General features: G+C 48.6%; 1 protein-coding gene across 1 annotated transcript in view; it reads right to left on the reverse strand.

The window, feature by feature from the left end:
• Positions 1-22,875, reverse strand: part of Fam189a1 (family with sequence similarity 189 member A1) — a gene marked incomplete at its 5' end in the record, with an annotated part of 478,529 nt that overhangs the window by 325,640 nt on the left and 130,014 nt on the right. The gene's annotated exons all lie outside the window — the stretch shown is intronic.

The raw sequence follows: 22,875 nt of genomic DNA on the forward strand, positions 1-22,875 counted from the left end.
AGGCCAGCTGAAAAAGCCACCGCCTGTACTTCCAACCCAAGTCACCTGCTGAATGACAGGTTTTTCTAAGTTCTAAATTGACATATTACACGGCATTTGAAGATTGATACAACCATTTTGTATATTACAACTATTATTATAATATATAATATAATAGATATAATATGTTGTAATAATATATTATATAACATATATTATAACTATTATCATCCTGCAATCAATTCAGTAAATGCACATAGTTCTGAATGTTACAGTTACACCCTTACTTTGTAACTAATCCACTGAAAACCCACCTTGTTAAATGATAGCAAGTGAGGGTCAAACTTCATGTTTCACCAAAGAGTGGGTTCTACCTTCTCAACAGAACCTGTAATACCTTGTTTTCAAACACTGCAATCGAGCCTTTCAGGTTTTCACTTCCACGGCCAGTTCCGTCCTTGCAGAGGAGCTCTTGACCCAGCACCACAGTTACTCCATTTTCACTGTGGCCAGGCTCACTCTGCTGCTCTGGGGCATGCCGGGAGGAATGTCCACAACTGGGCTGCATGAAAAGACTGAAGCTGCCGGGGGAGGGGACAAAGAGCAGGGACAGTAGTGACATGAATCCAGGACACAGAAATGGGAGAGATGGAGACAGTCATGGTCATGGAAGGGATGACTCCAAGTCCCTTTTTTGTCAAAATAAAAACAAAACCTGCCCTAAATCTCTAAGCGGGTCAGCCGCTGATGTCCACGAGTTCACTCGGAGGGAAGCCGTGGGCACCGGGAAGGAATGGGCAGGTACGAATGTGCTATGACGATGCCTCTTCCACAGCCACAGTGCAGACACAATGCCACACGCAAAACCTCTAAAGGAGACACTTACAAATCAAGGTACTACAGCAGTATTTAACATAAGGGGAACTGAGAAATGCTGCACGGTACAAGCAGTCGTGGAAGCTTCCCGGATGAAGGTTTCCAGGTTTTGAGGAATAAAATTCAACAGAGAGAAGGTGTACACAAAGTCAAGAAACTGGAGTAAATGATTCAGATGTACTAACTGATTTACTTAGAGTGACGGTGATGGTGAACAGTGATGGTGAACCTTGTAGGGCTTCCAATAACAGCCTCCTGTGGCATGCATGCCGCAGTTCTCCACCACTGGACCAGAGACTCTAAGTAGGTGCACTAAGAGAAGAGCCTGATAAAGAAGTGGAGGTCCCTGACATCTGCTAGAGAATCTTGAATTTTAGATCTGACCTTCAAAAGAAACGAGTAAACAATGCCGTGTGTAGGTAATGCAAGTAGAAGACCACAAGTTGATACCAAGTCCCGCACTCTCGACACGATTTTGTGATGTGGGCAGCACCCAAGTGGCTCCAGAAGGAGGTGCCACCTTCCCCAAGAGCTCTCAGAACAGGCATGGCCTGTCTAAGCCAGGAAGGGCAGAAGCCAGTGCAGTTCCCAGCTGAGGATGCCTTGAAAGGGCAGCCAGATCTCGGCGCCCTCGGACTTCCCAGCAATGAGACGCGCAGCAGACAGCAGGCTCGGCTGCACTGAGAAAACACTTCCCTCATTACCTATGAAGAGTACACAGCGTCACGCTGGTGCACACCTTCAGAAGTCGGAATATGAACGTGAACAAAGCTCTGAGCAGTAGGGCACGCTGATGGCCGAGAGGACCGTGAGGCCTTCACGGTCACACAGTAGATGCAAGCAGAACGTCACGCAGTAGACGCAAGCCTGCTGCCGGGGGCAGGGGACGGGTCTGGCCCCGAAAGGTGCTGCAGAAGGAGGCACTGGAGAGATGGGCATCTAGGGCAACGGCAGAGGCTCTGTGGCTCGGCAGCACTCAACCCGCTGCTGTTGACACTGCCACCTGGGCCCAATTCTATTTACCTTTTTTTTTCTTGTCATTAGTCCCCAAACAATACAGTTTAACAACTATTTGCATAATGATTACCCCACAGGAGGTATCCTAAGTCATCTACAGATCATTTTAAGTATGTGGAAGGGATGCGAAAACAGTGCCATTTATTTTAATTATTTAAAAACTTAGTTTTTTATTGACAACATTTGTATGTATGGAGAGGGTATGAAGTCATGTTGGATTCACGTATATGAGTTGCGATGAACTCAGGGTAATGCGCTGTTTCCACCACCTTAAACTTTTATCATTTTATTACTGGCAGTGTACTCAAATTCTTTTCTGTCTTGACATACATGTTATTAATTATATTCACCTTGTTACACCACAGAACATGACAACTCATTCCTCCTACTGCACAATGACGTTCCCCCATGGACAAGCCCTTTCCCTCCTTCTTCTGTTTCCCTCTCCTACCCAGCCTGGAAACTACTCCCTATCCTCAATTTCTACATACCATCACTTTACAGAAGGGTCTTGAGCAGGCTTGTATTTGGGGATCCGAGGGGAATTCTGGAACTCAGCTCCAGTGATACCGAGGGACAGCTCTAGGAGGTAACACCATGGGAACTGGCTCCACAGTTGCGGGAGCTCAGCAGTCCCATGACTGCTATGTCCTGCACAAGGTAGAGGCCCAGGAAAGGCTGTAGTGTGATGATGCAATTCTGAAGGCCTTTTTGTCTGATCCGGGCCCTCCACACACTGGATGCTGCTGAGCAGGTTGGTGATGGCAGATCTTTCCTCGGCCTCTGGATTCTCTTAGGCTCATCTCTGCTGGAAACGGCGTCAGACACTACACTAAAGTTTTATCAACTCTCTGGTGCCTTCATCCAGGTCAAACTGACCCATACAATTAACTATCATGGAGCATCAGGCACGTGAGGAAAGGAGAGAGATCCTGAGCCAGGCAAGGCCCTGCCGCTCTCTCCAACTCTTTTCAATTTGTTAGTTCTTCAGCCAACTGGAAGCTTCCCATCACTGCCCCAGGCGAAGGCCAACAACCTGAGACAAGCCATGGCAATACTCACAGCTCCTCTGGATTTTCAGTCTGACTAACTTCTCCCAGAGCAGTCCTGTCAAGCAATCCCAGCCATAACTACACTTTAATATAAAACAGGCAAATTCTCCACTCGGAGCTAGTACACTGTTTAATACAACCTTTTTCAGGATCATGCCTTGCTCATCCCCAAAAAAATATGAGATGTGAGCAAAAAATAGTGGATGTCTAAATTTTTAAAAATGACCCCAGCAAAAATCATATTGCCATTAATTTGCTTCAAAAGATTTCCCTTCATGGGGAACATTGCAATAATGCATTTGAAGTGTGTGGTGGGGATTATTGTTAGGTACAGTGTATCTTTGATTATAACACTTTTAAAATTTTAAATGTTCACCATAGTTTCTGGTCAGGCCAGGACCATCTCCAGCTCTCCGAGAAAGCCAGAGTTGCCCATCTTTGAGTAGTAATACTTTTCCTCATGCTTCTGTCCTCCAAGGAAGGGCACTTGTCTGGACCCAGGGCTTGCTCTCGACAGTGCTGTGAGCTCCACAGGTGTCTGGTGCTTCTTCTCACTGTCACGCTCAGTCCCTTCCTCTGCCAGCTGCCATGCAGGCTTCAAAGAGATGGTCTGGGCTCACTGAGTCTTCCTCTGACACAATCAGTAGGATTCCCAAGAGACTACAACCTCCAGTGCGCCCTGCCCAGTCACTCGGCTCCTCTCACTCCTGCATGGCTCCCAACCAGAACACCAGCTCTGGTCTTTCTGGTCAACCTCACCATTTCCTAAGGAAGAAGTCTCAAAACAGATGTAGGGAGATGGGCTAGACAGACAGAAAGCTGGCCTGGTGTCTGCTGACAGTCCTGCGGCCTGGTACTCCTTGCAACATCTGGTGATACAGCCATGCTTCACTAAGAACGAAATGACCTACTTTGTAGATCAAAGTGTCAGTGTCTAAAGACAACCATTTCAGACTAAATACAGCGATACCTCTGTTTGTGAGCTTTATCCTTTTCCTGGTTCTGGTCACAGAGTTGGATGAGAACCAAATCAAATTACGGTCAGGGACAAGGCTAGCGCTCGTCTAGTTCAGTCTCCAGCCACAGCCATGGACAGAACTGGGTGTGAGAACCCAGGCACCACCGCACGGAATCTTTAAAACATGAAACGGGGTGTGTGTGTGTGTGTGTGTGTGTGTGTGTGTGTCAGTTGTATTTCTTAAATGATCTTGTCCAACTGGGGTCCAGTCATTAAAAAGAGACAAAGAGATTATTAAGATTCTTCAACACAGCTGACAATTCTAACTGAAAAGCCAAACATTCTGGCTTACCACCACTAAGGAAAATAATATGCAAGTGACTGTCCCCTCTTCTTCCAATTAATAAGCAGTTGGTGATGAATAAAATCCAGGGGTCAAGCTTCTACAGACGCTGCATTGACAAGAAAACAAGCTGTCTGGCTTTTCAGTTCTTTTCAGACCTTGCTGGGTTTCATTTAATGGAAAACTTGTCAGGTTACAACTTCCTTATGTGCCTCACTACAGAGCACTTATTTTCCACAAATGGGATTTTCTCAAGACAATAACTGCGGCAGCAGCACTAGACAGACTGCAGGAAATCTGTTCTCACCTATTTCCATGGATGCTGGACGTGCCGGATACTACCCAACTCTGTGAACTTGTTGTCTTTCTCGCTGTGACCTTGGTGACGACTACATCACCACAGAGAACCTTACCGACTCTCCTCTCTACCCCTTTACTTGGTAAAGGCCAAGCTTATTTAAATATGCTATTACTTTTTTCTCATTGCTGGGACAAAGTACCCAGCACCCAAAATTAAGGAAGGAAAGGCTTATTTAGCTCACAGTTAGTGGAGGTTTCAGTCCACAATCAGCTGGCTCCAAGGCAGAGCGGCACGTGGCAGAGGGCAGCAGTTCATGGCGGCACAAAACAGCAAGAGCAAAAGGGAGAATGGTAGCAACAATGGCAACAGAGGGCAAGTCTGTCTGCCTCATGTTGCATTCAGGCTATCTGCCCCAGGCTGGGTGGAGCACCCACACCCATAATCCCAGGAGCACCCACACCCATAATCCCAGGAGCACTCACACCCATAATCCCAGCGCTGGATCATGAATCTATTACAAACTCCAGAAGTGGTACCATGACTGCACGAGGCTTTGGGGCAACACCTACACACAAACCACAACACACACGCTGTCACCTAAGTCTCTCAGCCAAACAGAATAGAGAGTATGTCCAAAGCCAATGATTGTATCATTAGCAGTAAATCAGAAAACATAGCTGCTTTTCTAAATAACCCAAAAATATCTCAATATTGTACTCAAGAATGTTAATCGTTTTATGAGTGTGTGTGTGTGTGTGTGTGTGTGTGTGTGTGTGTGGTACTACCAAGGACAGAACCCCAGGTCTTTGAGCTGAGCTACATACCCAAGCCTTTGTTATTTCTTATTTTGAGACAGGGTTTCATTCTGATGCCCAGGCAGGACTTGAACTATTGATCCTCCTGCTCCACCTCCCTCAGGGCTGGGGTTTACAGGTGTGCATCCCTTTACCCAGCTACATCTGGTAGTTGCATTGATTTTTCAAAACACACTAAAACTAAAAGTCCCCATTTTAATGTGTGATCAGTGTGGATGCACTTAACCGCCACTCAACAGACACTTGACAATGGGCAGGGCGGAACATTTTATGTTACGGGTATTTTGCCACAATAAAAATAATAAGGAATGCCTTTTCATATGTGCGTAGAAAAGAATAAAAGAACAAAGACAGCTCGGAATTGTGACAAGGGGGGACAGGCGGCACCTGGTGGGACAAGGACAGCTGCCTCGTTATCAGCCTCTCAACACTATTTGATTTTAACTCTATTATGCACTTGGCGGATTTGTAGTATTAATTTTAAAACATAATGGAGAGTGGTAGAGATGAAGGGAAAAGCAAATCAGGGAAGCTGCGTACCAATAAAGCCTGGTGTCAATCATGGGCCAGAGCGGAGCAGGGATTATCAGAGCAGAAGGTTCGCAAGCGCTTCGGGAAGCAAGTGCCAGGCCAGATCCATCTCATTCTGTCTTTTAATAAGGTTATGAGACTGGCGTCCTAGAGGAATGCTAAGCAGATGAGCACCGCTCTTCCAGCGTGATGTTGACGCTGTCTCTCGAGGGCTCTGGGAAGAGGGTGGAGACAGAGGGGCCGCCAGCAATGTGCCCGCCCCAAGCCCACCACAGCCAGCAAGACAGCAGGAGAGGCTGGACGGGCACCAGAACTCTGGGCCAGCCTGGTAATCTAGGACTGCAGCATCAGGCCAGACACCAGACCGAGGCAAGCTGGGCTCAATAGCCAGGACGCTAAGTTTGAAAGCGGACAGATGAATTTATCCATGTTACAAATGTTCTGAATTTTGATACCAAAGTCATAAAATGCCAAGAGCAGCAGCCCTCGGTGCAAAGGAAGAAAGCTGAGGGTGCTGCGGTACCTCCGCCTCTGTGTGAGGCAGCAGGCCTCGCAGCTGGCGGCTGCCCGCTCCACAAAGAAAGCAGTCTGTCCCATGTTCACCGACACTTGCCCTGCCCGTGCTCAGTGCTGGCACCTTGGAAAGGGATGAGGCACCCTCTGAGTAAACTGGGTGATAAGACTTTGATGATGTCAAAAACTACGCAGGGAGCAGGTGGGCGCAGGACTGCTTTCCCCATGACTAGGACTCCATCGCGAAAGAGAAAGTAGAGAAATTTGCCAGGTCTGTGGGGAGAACTCGGGAGTGACAGTGCAAAAGCAGCGTGGTCCCAGTCTAAGCTGCTGAACAGCCCGTGACACACTGAGTCCCCACTGCTGACTCAGAGAGGATGAGCGCCCCAGAGCAGAAGTACCTTGGAGGGTGCTCCTCCTGTGAGGGGGGGTGAGGTGGACTCTAAACACCTGCACTGAGCCACAACACAAGGGGGAGGACGGCGGCAAAATGACAACTTGTGTTTAGCCTGCTTCTTGCTTTCGCCGTGCTGTAGACGGAAGCCAGGTCCTGACGTGTGTTCGCCCAGCACTCAGGCCGCATCCCGGCCCACATCTGTTGCTGCCATGTCTGGGCTGCCCAGGTGAACTGTACACTTCTCTGTAGTTCCTTATTCCTGAGTTGTGCTGCCCATTATGAACACAATCAAAGATCAAACTTAACCAGTGTGAAGACATTGGATATAAACCATGAGCGCTTCTGGGTGAGAGCCGTATTTTAAAAGCTTACAATTTTTAAATTTAAAAGGACAAGTTAGGGCCAACCAAATAGCTCAGTGGATTAAAGCATCTGCAAGCAGGCGCAGGGGCCAGGGGTTCGATCCTCCAGGCCTGCCGTGCCAGCCGCGACCCGGGGACGTGCTGAGATGTCAATTGAGACCGGGCGTGGTGGCGCACGCCTGTAATCCCAGCTCTTGGGAGGCTGTAAACAGGCAGACCACGATGAGTCCAATCTAGTAGTGAAACCCTGAACACTCTGTAGACCCTTCCCTAAAAAATACAAAAAAAAAAAAAAAAAGGACAAGTTTATTGGTTCACAGTGAGAACTAACTGCCTTCCACAAGTGCAACGTCATAGTTAGACACGTGGAACAACTTCTGGTGCTCTCCTGTACAGCAGGGTGACTTTAATCAACAACAAGATATTGCATATCACAAAAGAACTTGAGGAGAGGATTGTCAATGCTCTTGTCATCAAGAAATTACAGATATTTGCTATGATTTGATTATTATACAATGTATATATAAATAAAAACATTACATTATATCTCATAAATACATATAATTCTTATAGCAATGTAAAGAGGAAAGGCAAGACTAACTGCTCGACACAAACTCCTAGCTAGTATTTACACTTGATGGGCTGACAGGTGAGCTTCGCTGTCAGCTTGATGGGCTTTCTGAGGTTCCTACAGAGGACCAGTGAGATAGCTCAGCAGACAAAGTGTCAGCTTAGGAAAGCTCAGGGACCGGGGTTCAATCCCCAGCACCACATGCTGCCCTGCTTCCAGGTGTGCTGAGCCAGCAACTGAGTCTAGGCATGGTGGCTCATGCCTGTAATCCCAGCGCTGGGGAGGCTGAAAACAGGAGGATCACTATGAGTCCAACCTGTATAGTGAGACCTTGTACCAAAATAGATTTTTAAAAAAAGAGGTTCAGGGAAAGGCGACAAGATCTTGGGGTCACCGTACTCACCTGCGGAGTCATCCACTGGCGTTCATAGCTCAGTGTGCTGCTGGAGGTGGGGCCCAGGTGGAAGCTGGTCCCGAGGTCATGGCCTTGCAGGACACCCCTCTCTCGCTGGCTTTCTTCCCCTGCACTCTGCTTCCCGGCTGTCGGAAGGGAGCAGCGTTCTCTGCCGCAGCCGTATGCACGGAGTTTCTAGCCTAGAGTCAGCCAGTCACGAGCTGAAAACTCCGTGTACAAGCAGGAGCCAAACAAAGCTCCACATCAAGCTTCCTCCTCCTTTCAGTTACAGGTGCGGAAAGCTGAACTGTACTGCAGACTTCTCTTTGAGAGAGGCCTGTGGTGACACCTCAGAACATGCAGCTTCAGAAAATTTTCACCAGACAAGGCAGCATTGCTTGGTCTGATAGTTGTCGCGTGGACTCTAGGTTACTTGACGCTAGCTCAGGCAAGGCCTGACTGCCAAAACATTAAGGAACTTCTGTATCATTCATTTGTGCAACAAATATTTACTGAGCAGCAGTTAGGTGCCAGGCAGTGCTGTACACATGAACAGAGATGACGTTGCACTCTTGGGTAGGAAGAATCTGCCTTGATTCCTGATGCAGACCAGGAAAATCAGGTTGAAGTGCTGATGAACAGGGAGCCACTGACTGCGAAGAGCCCCGGGGGGGGGGGGAGCTCCACCAGGGCCTTGAAGGACAGGTAAAGCACAAAACAGAAGGGAGGGGGGAAAGGAAAAGACAGAATACTGATGTCTGGTTTCTGTTTCCACTGAGGTGGGCTATTAGAAGAAGGCAGGAAAGACAAGAAGGGGACCAACAGGCGTGGAGGAGGAGGAGCAGCCACTAGGTGAGAGCCTATCAAGGGTGAGGATGTTGCGGCCCCCAAGTGAGACACTCAAGGGCTCGGGCCAGGCCAGCACAGAAAGGACAGAGAGGGGAACCAGCTTGGCTGTGTCCTGAAAGCAAAACAGGGAAAGGGTGGGAAAGAGGGAGAAACCAAGACACCCCATAGGGCTGTGACACGACGGAAGACAATGGGATGTGCGGTTTTGTCTTATTGGAGATGCGCCCAGGTCGGGTTCTGCCCAAAGTTCAACCCAAGAAGCTGACCCAGTGCTGACTGCCAAGCTTGCAGTCTGCTCATCTATTACTAAATGGGCATGGGGAATGGCGGAGCACCCCTGCTGCCCTCAGGACCTAACCGTCCAGGGTGAAGTATTGTTCTGCTTCCTGGGAGGCCACTGAACAAAAAAACGTTCAGGAAACCACTACCTGTGAGCTTCACAGGGATGCAGGCTGCGACGCAGGCTAACAAGGACGCGTTTGAAGTTCGCAGCTCTTTGTGGCTGTCCTGCCCTCGGTACAGAAGCTTTGGAGGCTATGTCAGAGGGACTCAATGCAGAGATGCAGGATGAAACACCCACAGCCCCCTGCGACCATTACATCACTCCTACAGGAGGAACAAATCACTCTAGATTCAAAGGTGAACATGCGTAGCCCGAATAAGACCATCACAGCCAGGCATCAAAGGCCGGCGCTGTCCAGCTTCCCTCCCCTTCCTGATTGGCCCATTCTGCAGTACGGCTCACTCACCTTCAGATGTCCCCTGCCTTGTTCCGAGGCCTGTCATTCTCTGCTGTCTACTGCATGGGGCCACCCCTGCATTATGCCTGGCTCACAATCTCTTGTCCCCGAAGCCCCTGAGGATGCTCCCTGCCTCTGAGTCATGCACCTGCTTGTGGGTGCTGATCTTCCGCTTACAGACCCCAAGATAATGCAAAGTGCTCTGCATCCTTCCCTCATGCCAGACAGCCCGTGCTGGTCGGGCATCAGACACTCAAGGGCACAGGCCAGCATGCATTGCTTGGGTTCCAAGGACCCCAGTTCAGTGTTACAAACACCGGAGCCCCCTCTCCCACAACAGTGGTTGATCACAGAGCCACGCAGGTCTCCAAATGTGTGTTAAACCTAACGAAGAAACCCAAGTCTGTCCATGGATGAGCTTGTAGCTCAGGGTAGTGAAACAGAGAACAAATGGCCCATTCTTCCCTTTTCCAGCTGCCAACCAGAAAGGGGTGCTGAGCTGTCACAGCCCACCCTTCTCTCTCCTTTGCATGGCCCCTAAGGCTGGACTAGGAAACTCACCCCATGTCTTCTGGCTGCCTCCGGGGTGACCTTGAGGTCACTCTCTAGACCATGCTTGCAGAAGGCTTTTCTTGGCTGACAGCTCTGGAGTCCCTCCCCTGCTCTGCCACTCCAAGGAAGTGCCTAGAAAATGCCCCTAATAAAATTAAGATTGGGAAGAGCCTGGGTCCACTGTTGGTATCCCTAAGTGTGCCAGCCCCACAGGGCCAGGACCAACACAGCCTGCAGTCATAGAGACTTCTAGAAGCAGCAGCAGCTGTCCATCAAGCAGCCACTTCCCCAGACGTGCTACCAAGCTGTCTTCAGAGCAGTCACAGCAGTCCTGGGCGCCCTGCATCAGCTCCGGGGTGGGGGATCTGCCGTAACCTACGCAGAACTGAACATGGGTCAACCACAGATGATACCATGTAGGACTGAGCTCGAGCCGTCCTCAGCCTGGGAAACATGCAAGACTGCACGCACAGGTACACTGCCTCTCCACACAAGCAGCAGCCTCTCACACTTCATAGGTTAGTCTGGGACGGTGACCTCTGATGCCCAGTCCCAATAAAGCCTCGCTCCAGGGGTCACGTAAGTCTTCTCATGATTTAGTTCCCCATTAATGTGGGCTTGGAAGGTCCTATAAATCCGTGCTGGCAGAGTTTGTTGCTTATAACCAGGAACAGCACCGAGTGGTGGAGGAGACCAGCCAAGAAAAACTCCGGCTAGCTGACAAGAGCTACCCTCTACCCCTAAGATCTAAGAGGAGTGATGACCAGGGCTGCTTGCCAGTGTTAGCAACAGCGACAACTCACAGGGACGAGCAATGTGTGATGAACAGTGGTGGAAACCAGCTGAGAAGAGCTCCAGACCCTGGCAGAAGGTTCGCCTTGGAGGCTGAGGAGTCGACGTGAGCGGCTAAGATCCCAAAGCAGTAACGCTTTGGGTTACTGGTTGAGGGCCACCAGTAGCTGGGGTTCCAGAATGGTGGCACCAAAGGCCAAGGGCTTCTGGCACTCAAAGCCCAGAGCCACCAGTAGGGCGACACTTTGCCAACTTGCCATTTCCATCCAAATTGAGCAAAAGAAACCTCTACCAATTGGCAACAGGAAAATGCTTCTCTAGCATGCTTGTTGCCCTAGGTTTAATCCCCAACAACAGAGGAAAGAAAAGAAAAAGGAAAAAAAGAAGAAGAAATTCCAGACTAACAAATCGATTTTACAGACCAGCTCTTGGGGTGGGAATTAATTTAGAACACTGACTCATCAACTGAACCTAAAAATTAGTAATAAAAAGGAAGATAGATAATCCAAATGAATATTTGCAAAGTGGGTCAAGCTAATTAGCCAGGCTTCAATCATGTTTGAAATTATTTTCCAATTATTATTTGGGTGTATTTTATTAAATTTTGGGACACGACTATAAAACATATAAATTAATCAAGGCCTAAGTGTTAAGATTATATGATAAGTAAATCTGTTGAAACTGTGGCAAGTGTCGAACAAAAGGTACATGAGGCCAGTTTCCAAGCTGTAGTAGCTGCAGGGCTGCAAAAAGCTTTTGAAAAAGTTGTTCAAGTTCGAGGCAGCAGCTCTCATGAAACCTCTACCAAGGCAAGCCCATGCATGAGCAAATTCATGGCCAAGTTCTGGGTTGATTTCCTTCTCCTGAGATTCCAGATGCCACTAAACTATATACTCTGAAATGATCAAGATGGTAAACTTCATTTCATAACCCTTTAAACATTTTTAAAACACAGTTAAATATTAGTCATGAGTTCTGGTGTTCTACTGTAGGAGAAAGGACACTTCATAGTAACACGCTACGTATTTTACAAACAACTACAAGGAGGGGCCCAAGTTCCCAAGAGTAATGATCAGCACATACTGCACACATGTAGTGAAGCACTGCGCACACACGTGCAATTACTACACACTACGCCAACATGTTTTCCATCTTTGGGTGTGCTAGGGATTACCCCAAATGCACAAGTGAACTTACCATGATGCAGGGCCCTTGGCTTTATCCTAGCATCAAGAAGAGTTTAAGAAGAAAACAATTTGAGTAAGTGTCTTTTGTAAAAGAAGAATCGCCTTCCTAGTCCCAAAGGCTGCCTTCAACACGGACTTCCAGAAGGGACCCAGCAGGTCTGCATTCGTGGCTTTCCATGGAAAAAGCACCGCCTCCGTATTTGCCTCCGCCGTCCAATCAATTCCCTTCAGCACCATAGAAGTTATTTGCTCTCTTTTCCTAAAACCAGTGCCTCTGAGTAACCAGAAGAAAGCGTTTAAGCCACTGATCTTCAACAAGCACACTGGGGGCTCACTATTATGTTATGTTCAACAAGCCTTTAAAAACTGTTGAATAGATGTCTTTAAATCACTAAAAAGGGCCTAAGACAAGATCAAAGAATTGAGGCTGAATTAAATCAAAGGCTTCACAAATATACCACAGAACATCACGGTGAGCACACAGGGCGCAGTAGCAGAGGGAGAGCTTCCCTTGGATGGGGCACAGAGGGAGCTCAGGGATCCAGGTTGCCACGCTTGTGGCCTTTGGGTACGGAATCTGGACGCTTCAGGGCACCGCTTGCTTTCCCAGTTCATGGATGAGCCTCGGTGTCCGGGGGCTAGGTGTCCTGGGCCCAATTCCAAGGACTACAGGAGCTCAACAGCAGCTGAGAGTGCTTGGATACACAGCACCTGGGAGGCCACATCTGCAGCATCTCTGCAGGATTTGCCTCAACTCCCCACCTCCCTCTGTCACACGCGCCCTTCCTGCGTGGCCAGGGAGCAGCATCGCCCTCTCTGTGGCTGACACTGCCTATCAGCCATGTGCCCTTCCCAAAAGCACTGCCACTGACAATTCGGAACTGCTCCTCAGACCTCCAGAAACTGCCGGAAGCTGCAATCCACTGATGAGCTCTGGCAGACAAGGTGACGCACGTGACAGCCCCAAACAGCGTCCTTTGAGCAACCAGCTCTGCCAGAGTGACTGACGCAGGAAGGCACTTGGCCTTCACGCTGTCTGCAACGAGAGGTGGGCTCACAGGTCACTTGTGCAGCATGTGCAAGGACTTGAGTTTGATTCGCAGCGCCAAAACAAAAATTTCTGGGATACAAAAACCTCTTAAAGATGTACGAACCCTGACATACTAAGTGATTCCTTTTTGGCTTCTTCCTGGATTAATCTATTACTTAGCTACTAATGAACATTTATTCCTTGATGCCAAGTCATAGCTAAAAGCTGCTCTAGTTCAGCTAGTCATATGGCAAACATTACGTCTTCTTACGTATTAGCAACTACCTCGAGACATGAGCTCACACCACCTCCCAATCCAGGGGTGCCTTCACCTACCGTGGGGTGTTTCCCACTAAGCCCACTGCACTCTGAAGGTATCACCAGGCCAAAATGCATTTAATGGCCTCGCCTACCGACTGTCATAATTCAGCAATGCTGTGTACTGTGGTATCGGCGTCTCCGTATGCCTGGCACCGCTGTCACACAGCTGCTGGCTGCAGGCGGGCTGTAACCGCCCATCACCAGCCCACAGAAAGGCCAAGACTCAAAGCCTGTGCTCTGTCACCTTGCACAGCTTTAGCATGATGGCCAAGCTGAAAGTCTGTTAAGCCTAACCACCTGAGTCAGGGACCACCTACGCTGGCTATTGTTCTTCGGCTCACAGACACCTGCCGCAAGCAATAACGTGACGTGTTGGGATGGCTCCATACTGCAGACTGCAAACTCAACGTGGCACAGCCTGGCAGAGGCACACAGTGGGTCTCGAGGAGCCCATGAGGCTGTCGGGGGACCCAGAGACTTAAAACCCACACCCGACCTGCACCCTGCTCACTTCCGCTTTCACATACTGAGATTCCCTTTAAGACTTCATTGGGATAACTCTCTATAACCAACAGTTCACCAGCTGTATATGCACTGTACCCAGAACGTGCACTTCCCTGAAGTGAAATGTTCCCAGAGTAATTCCTGCAGCAGCCTGGGGAGTCCCTGGAGCAGCGGGGCAGCCAAAAGGGGTTAGGGTGAGCAGCGCAGACCAGGGCCCCGGCTGTGTGCAAGGACAGCAGAGAGGACCGAGAAGCTTGGGCTGAACCAGAAGCCAGGGAGCCAGGACTGCACCGCCGTGATGGCCCTGCTGCAAGCCAGCCTTCCACAAACGGATGGGGCTTCCCCTGGGAACCTAGTAAGCACCCGTATCCCATTTTGAAATGAAGGAGGGAAAGGAGACAGAAGCAGGGAAGGAGGGAAGAAGAGGGAGAGAGGGGAAGAGAAGGGAGGAAAGGAGGGACGGAGGAGAGAGAACACACAGTGTAACATGCAGAGACCACAAGGCAAGCAAGAGGAGAGACAGGGAGAAAGCTACTGCACAGGTGGTGGAGTGAGCACGGGAGGGAACAGAAAGACGAGGGCGGAAAAGTGAGAAGTACAGAAACGCAGGCGTCTAAGGCGTGGGCAGAAGAAGAGCTGGCCGCTCGCTAGGAATACAGGAAGGCGAGTGCCAATCAAAGGCTCCCTGGTGCACAGAGGTGCACCATACCCTGCAGCCAGCACAGGCAGAAGGGCCACTAGGGTCAGGGGTGTGTGGAGCCAAGCTAGATGGAGGGACACATGGAGGAGCTGGCCTGGGCGCTGTTCCTTTGAAGGTGAGCAGCCACATCAGTCTACACCACAGTCTGCCAATGCTTTTCTACGCAGTGCTGCCTCACGGAAAAGATTCCAGGCAGAGTGGCAGGAACCATCCCTCACCCACACCACGACGCAGGTGTCAGCTCCGGCAGCACCTTGCGAAGCAGAAGGTGCAAGGTCAGGGGCACAACACTGGTTCAGGGGCAATGGCGATGGCAGGGCACCAAAGGCGAGAGAGTAGATAGCAGAAGACAGCAGCTGCAGCCCAGAGCAGAACAGCGAGGGTGCTCCGTGGGCAGGATGAGTGGGGCGAGGACCTCTGCACAGTGGCCAGAACCACGTGACTTCGTTGTTGTAATCCTGCTCTGCGTCTCTCCAAGAATTGTGAAGCAGGGTCCAGCCTAAGCAAGCGCGGTATTTCCATTTCGTAGACTCAAGCTCTCCTGGTGATCCTGACGGCCTTCCTTGTCTCCACCCACGGGGACAGGTTAACTATTGCAGCCAGCCCCCAATCTAATTCGCCCAGTGTCAGGAGGGACAATTGAGGAGGTGGTATAGGTGGCTGGAGACAGCTCTGGAAGGACAGGCTTCAAAAATCCACACCACCTTCCAAATGGCACCAAGTGAAGTGTTTAGACAAAGCATAATAACATATATTGTAAATTAATATATACTATATATTTTGTATAAACAGAAGAGCCCTCCTTTTCTCTGTTTTTTAAAAATAGTTCAAGGGCCAGGGAGATGGCTCAGTGGAATAAGCGCTTCCCTGGCAAGCACAAGGGCTTGAGTTCAATCCCCGGTTCCGGAAAAAAAAAAAAAAAAAAAAGTTCAGAGTTAGGCTCATACCTACTTACATGTAATTCTTAGAAAAGGGAATTCAGATGTACTATAAGTACCCCTGAAGGATGACAAGTCTGGTGACCTCGTCTGGACACCAGACAAGTTTTCACAGCAGTGCTCACAAGGCCAGGAGGAGGAGGACAATGAGAAAGGCTGGTTGGGACAGCTCAGCAGCACTCACCGGGCAGCAGGTATCTCTGTGAAGGTATTCGCGCCTGGGTGTGGCAGGACCTGTCTGTGACACTGTGACAAGCCAGACTTGCTCATGGTCACATCGAACTCAGGCTCCCTGTTGCTCTCTGATGGGGCCCTCACAGAGGCAGAGGCAGGGTGACCTGTCCCTGGGTAGCTTTGGCATGCCCTCATCTAACAGGGAAGGCTCAGATCTTCTTGGGAAAATCAGAACACTTCTGACCAAATAAGAAAACAATGGAACAGAACTGGGAGTCACTGCTTTAGGTGACATCTACAGCTGCTGAAATGTCATTCAGCTTGACACAACCTACACAGACATACACACACACGTACATGCACACACACGCTAAAGGTCCAGCGGCACAGCTGCTGGTTAGTACATAGGACAGGTGTCACAGAACAAAGCATGCTGAGAAAAACATGTCCCAACGGCCCCCCCAGGGAAGCAAGGGTCCCTTCAGGCATGAGGCTGCCCCACGGGAATCTGGATAACCGTGTGGGCAGATCTTCCAATGCTGCAAAAGAATTCAAAGTCTGGAGGCCAGCGAGTTAGCCCAGTAGACTAAAGCACCTGCTTAGGCATCCCCAGCATCACATGCTGCACCAGCTCCACCCCCAGGGTGGGCTGAGCCACCCAGAGTCGGGCTCACCCCTGTAAGCCCAGTACTTGGGAGGCTGAAAACAGGAGGATCACTGAGTCTAATCCATGTCGTGAGACTCTATAGACTCTTACTAAATATAAACCTATATATCATTATATATATTATCATTATCATATTATCATTATATATATATATATATATATATATATATATATATGATAATGACATTTAGAGAAATGCACCAAATGTGCACATGAAAGCAAACATCAGCTTACATGGTATCAAGGGTCCAGTCACCCAAAACCTGGAGAAATCACACACATACAAGTTTTGACAGCAGAAAACGGTGCTCAAAACTGAACCTTGAGCTCTGGATCTCTATTACTCAAATCTGCAATTTTTCTTATCCTAAAAATAATGATGTTTTCCAGGAAAACTGTTTTTTTTATGTAATGGGAGCAATAATTTGAGAAAGCACTGTGTACATTTTGTTGTACACTTACGGTTTCACACTATTAAGCCCACACTGCGCCACTAACCACCTCCCACCAAAGGAGTTGAAAATTTGTGTTCACATTTATCAGGACATGAGGGAGAAGTTAGCTGACCTTCCTCCCTTTTTGGAGGTGTTCTTAGGTAAAACATTAGAAGAAAGTGACAGGAGATTGTTCATTTACAGAGCAGTCAGAGAATGTCCCTTGTCCCTAGGTGCCAACAAGATCAGCACAAGGTCTGAAAGTGGAAAGTCATGTCCCTCTCATGGTCCAGCCACCATGGCCCACTGGGCATCAGGCAGGGCCAACCTGGGACATGGGCCCCCTCTGCTCCTTCTCTGCTCCCTGACCACCCTGTCCTCCCCAGCCGGCTCCGCGGGTTGAGTTCCTTTGATCACACGACCACAAAGCGGCTGGTTCTTTGCCTGAGCCGCTGCCTGCTCTGCACAAGCCCACTGTGACCCTGGCTGCTCCCCGCCCCCTCCCTGCAAGGCAGGGGCTGGGTCGCAGAGGAAGGAGGCACCACAGGGTTGCAGGGAGCTCATCCTTCTGGGAAGAGGCATGGTTGCTGCTCAGGTGCACTCCAGGGAGGCCCCACCTGCCTGCCCTGTACTGCCTACAAGCAAGGAGCCACGTTGTCCCCACACCTCCTCCGGGCATACACCTGCTGCCTGCCACTGGGACAGAGGCGGGCGACACAGCAGGTCTGGGGCCCAAGACTTCAGCGTACAACCAACACAGAGTACTTCTGCCTCTTAGCTTCAGAATAGGACTGTCATGCATTGAGAAATGCACGAAAGAATAATGACACCACCACCCCATCACACCAGTCATGAATGGCAAGATGAATTCTTTGATATAAATACTCTAAAAGAATCATGCATTTACATAAATATATATTGACCCAAAAGGGCCATCCCGGACAGACACTTAATTAACTATTTGCTTAATGTGTCACAAACATCTTTCATGTCAACAAATACGCTCTCATGAAATAATTTATGACCTCACTCACACACTTTCCTTGAGTAAAGAAAGAATCTGTGTCAGCATTCCCTCGCCAGGACCAAGTGCCCGAGGTGGTCAGCTGACAAGGAGGAAGAGGCCGATTTTGAATCAAGGCTTCAGATCATGGAAACATGGCCCAGTCGCTCGGGGTGCTATTGCACAGGTTGATGGCAGGACGCAGCAGAGGAGGCCTGCTCACCTCGTGGTGGCCAAGGACACGAGAAGACAGGAAGCAGCGGCATCCCCACAGTCCCTTCAAGAGCAGGCCCAAAGGGCCAGTGCTCCCCTGCCTGGCAGTTCCAGTCGCCCTGCATGGCTGCCAGCCAGGATTTGGCACAGGGCACATTCCAGAGGCAAACGACAGCAGCACCTCGACCAGCCCGCAGCCTCCCACACGAGTGAGCTGCTCCAGGCACTGCAGAGCCAGGCCCAAGACACGGGGTGCACCCTGCAGTGCATGGCTCGGTCCGGGCGCACACACCGCCCAAGACACGGCGGCACCCTCCGCTGTCATGCACGCTACTGTCCCATGGGAATCTCTGCCTTGACGATGGGCTACGGTCTCAAGTCTAAGAAATGAAATTATCTATCAAACAGGAATATGTTAAGGCTCTGACACCACACTGCCAACGGCCCTCAAAGTCTTACTGGCGGTCATGGAAACTGATTCAGAATAAATCCGACCTGTACCAAGCCAGCTGTTATGCTGGGTGCTGGTGACATAACCATAAATAGGTCAGAAATGGCACTGCTTTCGGAGAACACAGGCAGGGGGAGGCAGTGCAAGAATGTTCCGGCTTCTCTCTGTCTTCACCAGCAATGGGTTTTACCGTTAACTATTTTTTACTGCATCGCTCAAATATCACTAAACAGAAATAGCAACAGCAGCTACCATTTTATTTAACATCCACCATGGTTCAGGCATAACTTTGGACAAAGTACCTCATTTAATCATTGACAAAAACTCAAGGCGACAGAAGGTTTTGTGCCCATTTTATAGGAGAGAAAGCTGCAGTTTGGACAACTGGAGAAATGTGCTCAAAGCACAAGCTGAAGGTGCTCAGGAATCTGGCACACAGCCCGGGTCCAGCTCCAGAGTCTAGGCTCCTGAAAAAGGTCACCTTGCTATGAACTTCTCTCCTTGCAATCCAGGTGAGCTTTTACTGGAGTTCCAACCATTGTTGTTGTGTCTGCTACCATTTAAGTATTTCATATAAATATTTTTTTTGTCTTTTTAAAACCATTCATTAACCTTTTTTCCAATTTCCAATTTAGTTTGTCTTCTGATTTGTCAAACTGGACACTTGGGAAACAGTGTAACAACTTTCCCATCATGGACACACATTTGTTGGAGCTTTTTAATTGCACTTAATTTTAGTGAAATAAATACCTGCAATGTACATTAATGGCTAGGCTGAAGCACGTTCTCTCTTTCATAATTCTTTATTCACTTACATTTGCAGCACACACTGCTTCCCTTCCTGCGTGGAGCAGGTGCACAAGCAACGCGTCTTCTCTCTTCACCCCTTGCTCTCCACTCCCTCCCTCTCCCCCATCTCTTGACCACTCTTCCCTCTAAGACCTGGCTCCCCACTTCCAATTCTCCACACTTTTCCCTTTATAAAAATTCCCTTGATGGCTATTTTTTTGTCTCTTCGCTGGGTATTCTGTTGTAGTGTCTTGCTTCTTGGTAAGAAAATATAGTATCCTTTCACAGAAAAACATGTCGGATGTTCAAATACATTTCAGTTGTACAAACGCTTGCAGATGCCAACGCTCACCGCTGCGCCACCTCAGCGAGGCCCTCGGCCTCCTGCTGGACTCCTGGGGGCACTGTCACAGGCTCTAGGTCTTCAGCTGGACTCGCGCAGGACACTGCCGTGGGATCCAGGCCCTCCGCTGGATTCCTGGGTCTCTAGTGCTGGGCAGACCCCTTGGGTGAATATTAAAAAATAAACCTATAAATTACATGTGTTCTCTTAAATGTATTCCCTTGCAAGTCCTGACTGTAACATGTGCCTTTACTAAATTCTAGCTTTACAGCATGAGTAGAGATAAATGATTTCTACATTTTAGAATAAGATAATGTTTTCCTTGAGGTCTAGAATATAATAAATCCTTTAAATGGTTCATCAATACTCAAAACAAATGGGTACTTTCTGTTGGTATAATAGAATATTGGTATACAGCTATAAAATCCTCTTTTTATATTATTAAACTATTCATATAATTACTCATTTTATTTTATATCTTTATCTAAGAAAAGAGCAACCTTACAATCATGACTTTATCCTTTCCCCACTCTATTTTAATGCTTTTTATGTTATATGTATTGAGACTTTTTTAAAGAATCAACTTGATCTTCATTGTACATTTATCTTTTATTACTATAAAGTAGCCTTTCATGTTCTTTTGATGGTTCATGCCCAGATTTAATATTGCTTCTTTTCATTTGTACTTGTCTTGTATAACTTTCTTCATTATTTTTAACCTTTCTGGGTCCCTTTGTCTTATCCATGATGCTTTTTAAAAGGTCATGGTTAAATGTTATTCTCTGTCCAAATCTAATGTAATAGAGAGGTTTATACTGCTAACTACAAGGGCACCTGCCATACCTTTTTATCTTCTTCCTGTCATGCTGCATATCTGATTTTTTAAAATCTCCCTGGGTTGTGCCATTTGTAACCTCATCTTGCTGGTCCCTGTGCTGGCTGTGTAGTCCCAGCTCCCTGCAGCCAGGTGCCCTGTACACTGAGATCCCAAGAGCTGGTGGCCACTCGCAGCCCACCTCCCTAGCAGCCAAACCACAGACCTGTGCCCCAGCTCAACCAGCAGGACTGCATGGACAAGGCTGGGTCTGTGAAGGCACAGAGGAAAGCCGTGTCCGGGGCGGAGCTCTGGCAGGGGGAGGCAGGCCTTGAATGCGATCTGAGTTCCAAGCCCACTTCTCTTTTCCAGGCAGGGCTGGTGGGTGGAGGGCAGAGAGTCCCCCTCTTGAGCTGGGAATTGCCATGCAGTTATGACTGGCCTGTCTCTTGATTCATCCTGGGACTTACCTTGAGCTCAGGGAGACTACAGCAATGGTATACGAGATAGACAAACTGTGCTTGTGGGGCTCTGTGATAACATTCTGTGACCGCCACAAAGCCTTTTAGGAGATGGCTTAATCATCAGAACAAGGAGAAGGAAGAGAGATGGCTTCATATGGGGGCCATTCACCCTCAACACCTGCCATCAGCACATCTCAGAGTCTAGTCATCTTACATTCCTAAAACTAAAAACCCAACTTTCTCATTCCAATCTCAAGTTACACAAATGGAGGCAGCAGTCAAGAACCCAGAGCGGGGCCACAAGGAGGCTGCGAAGCCCAGAGCTGCTCCCAGGAGAACTCTGTTACACAACCTCTGCGTAGACAGAGGTGCTCACAGCGATGGTGAAACTGGAGCGGAGAGGGAGGCGGACAGCGCCTCACGCGTTGGGCGCAGAAGCCAGGGAGCCACGAGGTAAAGGAAGGCTGAGGGTCTGAGCACCAGGAGAGCGACATGGCCTCACGCTTCCGGAGGCCAGAACAGAGCACAATTGGCAGGAAACTGGTTGGCCAGAACTGAAGGGGCAGAAGCTAAGCACAGGCTCTGCCCCAGCAGTCCAGCTCCTGGGCACTGGCCCGCAACGTCCTTGCTCGAAAAACAGATCTAGTCTGGTTTTTGTTGGTTTTTTTTTTTTTTTTTTTTTTTTTTCCTGGCTGGTGCACAGAACCCTAGGACTTGAACCCCAAATGACCTTGACAGGGTGATGAAATGAACTATCTCCAATGAGTAGAATTTGAAGAACAGGGTTTTGCAGACTTGCATTAGAAGCGAGGGGAGATGTCAACTACTGAAGACAGATTAAAATTTTCCACAAGCTCTGCCTGAACATGGACACTGGTGTACATAACTCCACCAAGCCTCCCAGTTACAATCAAGCGACCCTCTATTTCCCCTGACCCTGCCAGTTTGGTTAAACTCATTTATTTCTAACCCACGGAGAGTCAGATGTGAGCGTGTCTCTTGACAGTTTCCCATCACCTTACAATACAATTTTCCTTCTGCAAAAACCCATGTCACAGAATCGGCTTCTATGGACACTGGACAATGACCCTGGCTCGTATCACACCTGTCCACGTGGGTACAGGCATTCTCTAAAGGCCAGGTGTAACAACACTCCCAGCAATGCCGACTCTAAACACTCAAGAGGAAACTACCCAAATGCCCCTCAATGGAAAACCTGAAGAAATCCACTATGTACACCCGAGGAGCACTCTACAGGAACAAACAAGAATGAGCCACGACTATGTTCTGCAACTGAAATGACACCTCACAAGAACAGCACTGAGTGTAAGAAACCAGACACTAAGAAACGACTCTCTGGTTCCACTGATGGAAAGTTCAAAGACAAGCCAAATTAATGTATGATGCCAACAATGAGAACAGGAGTCATGTTAAGAGCCTAATCACTGAAAGGGCCACGAAGGGGCTCTTAGAGTGGACGTAACATTCTGCTTTTTCATCTGGGTCCTAGTTACACAGACAGGTTCACTTTGTAAAATACACATTGATCTGTGCACTCAACAATTTGTGCAGTTCTCTGCATATCTGTTAGACTGCAATAAAAAAAAATAAAAGTTCTAAAAAATAAAGGCCAGGGAGAGAATCTGTTGCTAGGAAACAAAGAAACCAAGACTCTGGCTTTGGTTATGAGCCCTTGGAGCTCACAGAATGGATACGCTGTCAAAGCCCATGCAATTTTTCAGGGAATTTTAGTACCAAAGAAACACCAACCCTGGCCAAGAGTGGTTTCCAATTACCCTAC

Source organism: Octodon degus, unplaced genomic scaffold (genome assembly GCF_000260255.1).
Source record: "Octodon degus isolate 3935 unplaced genomic scaffold, OctDeg1.0 scaffold00002, whole genome shotgun sequence".
Classification (NCBI taxonomy): Eukaryota; Metazoa; Chordata; class Mammalia; order Rodentia; family Octodontidae; genus Octodon; species Octodon degus.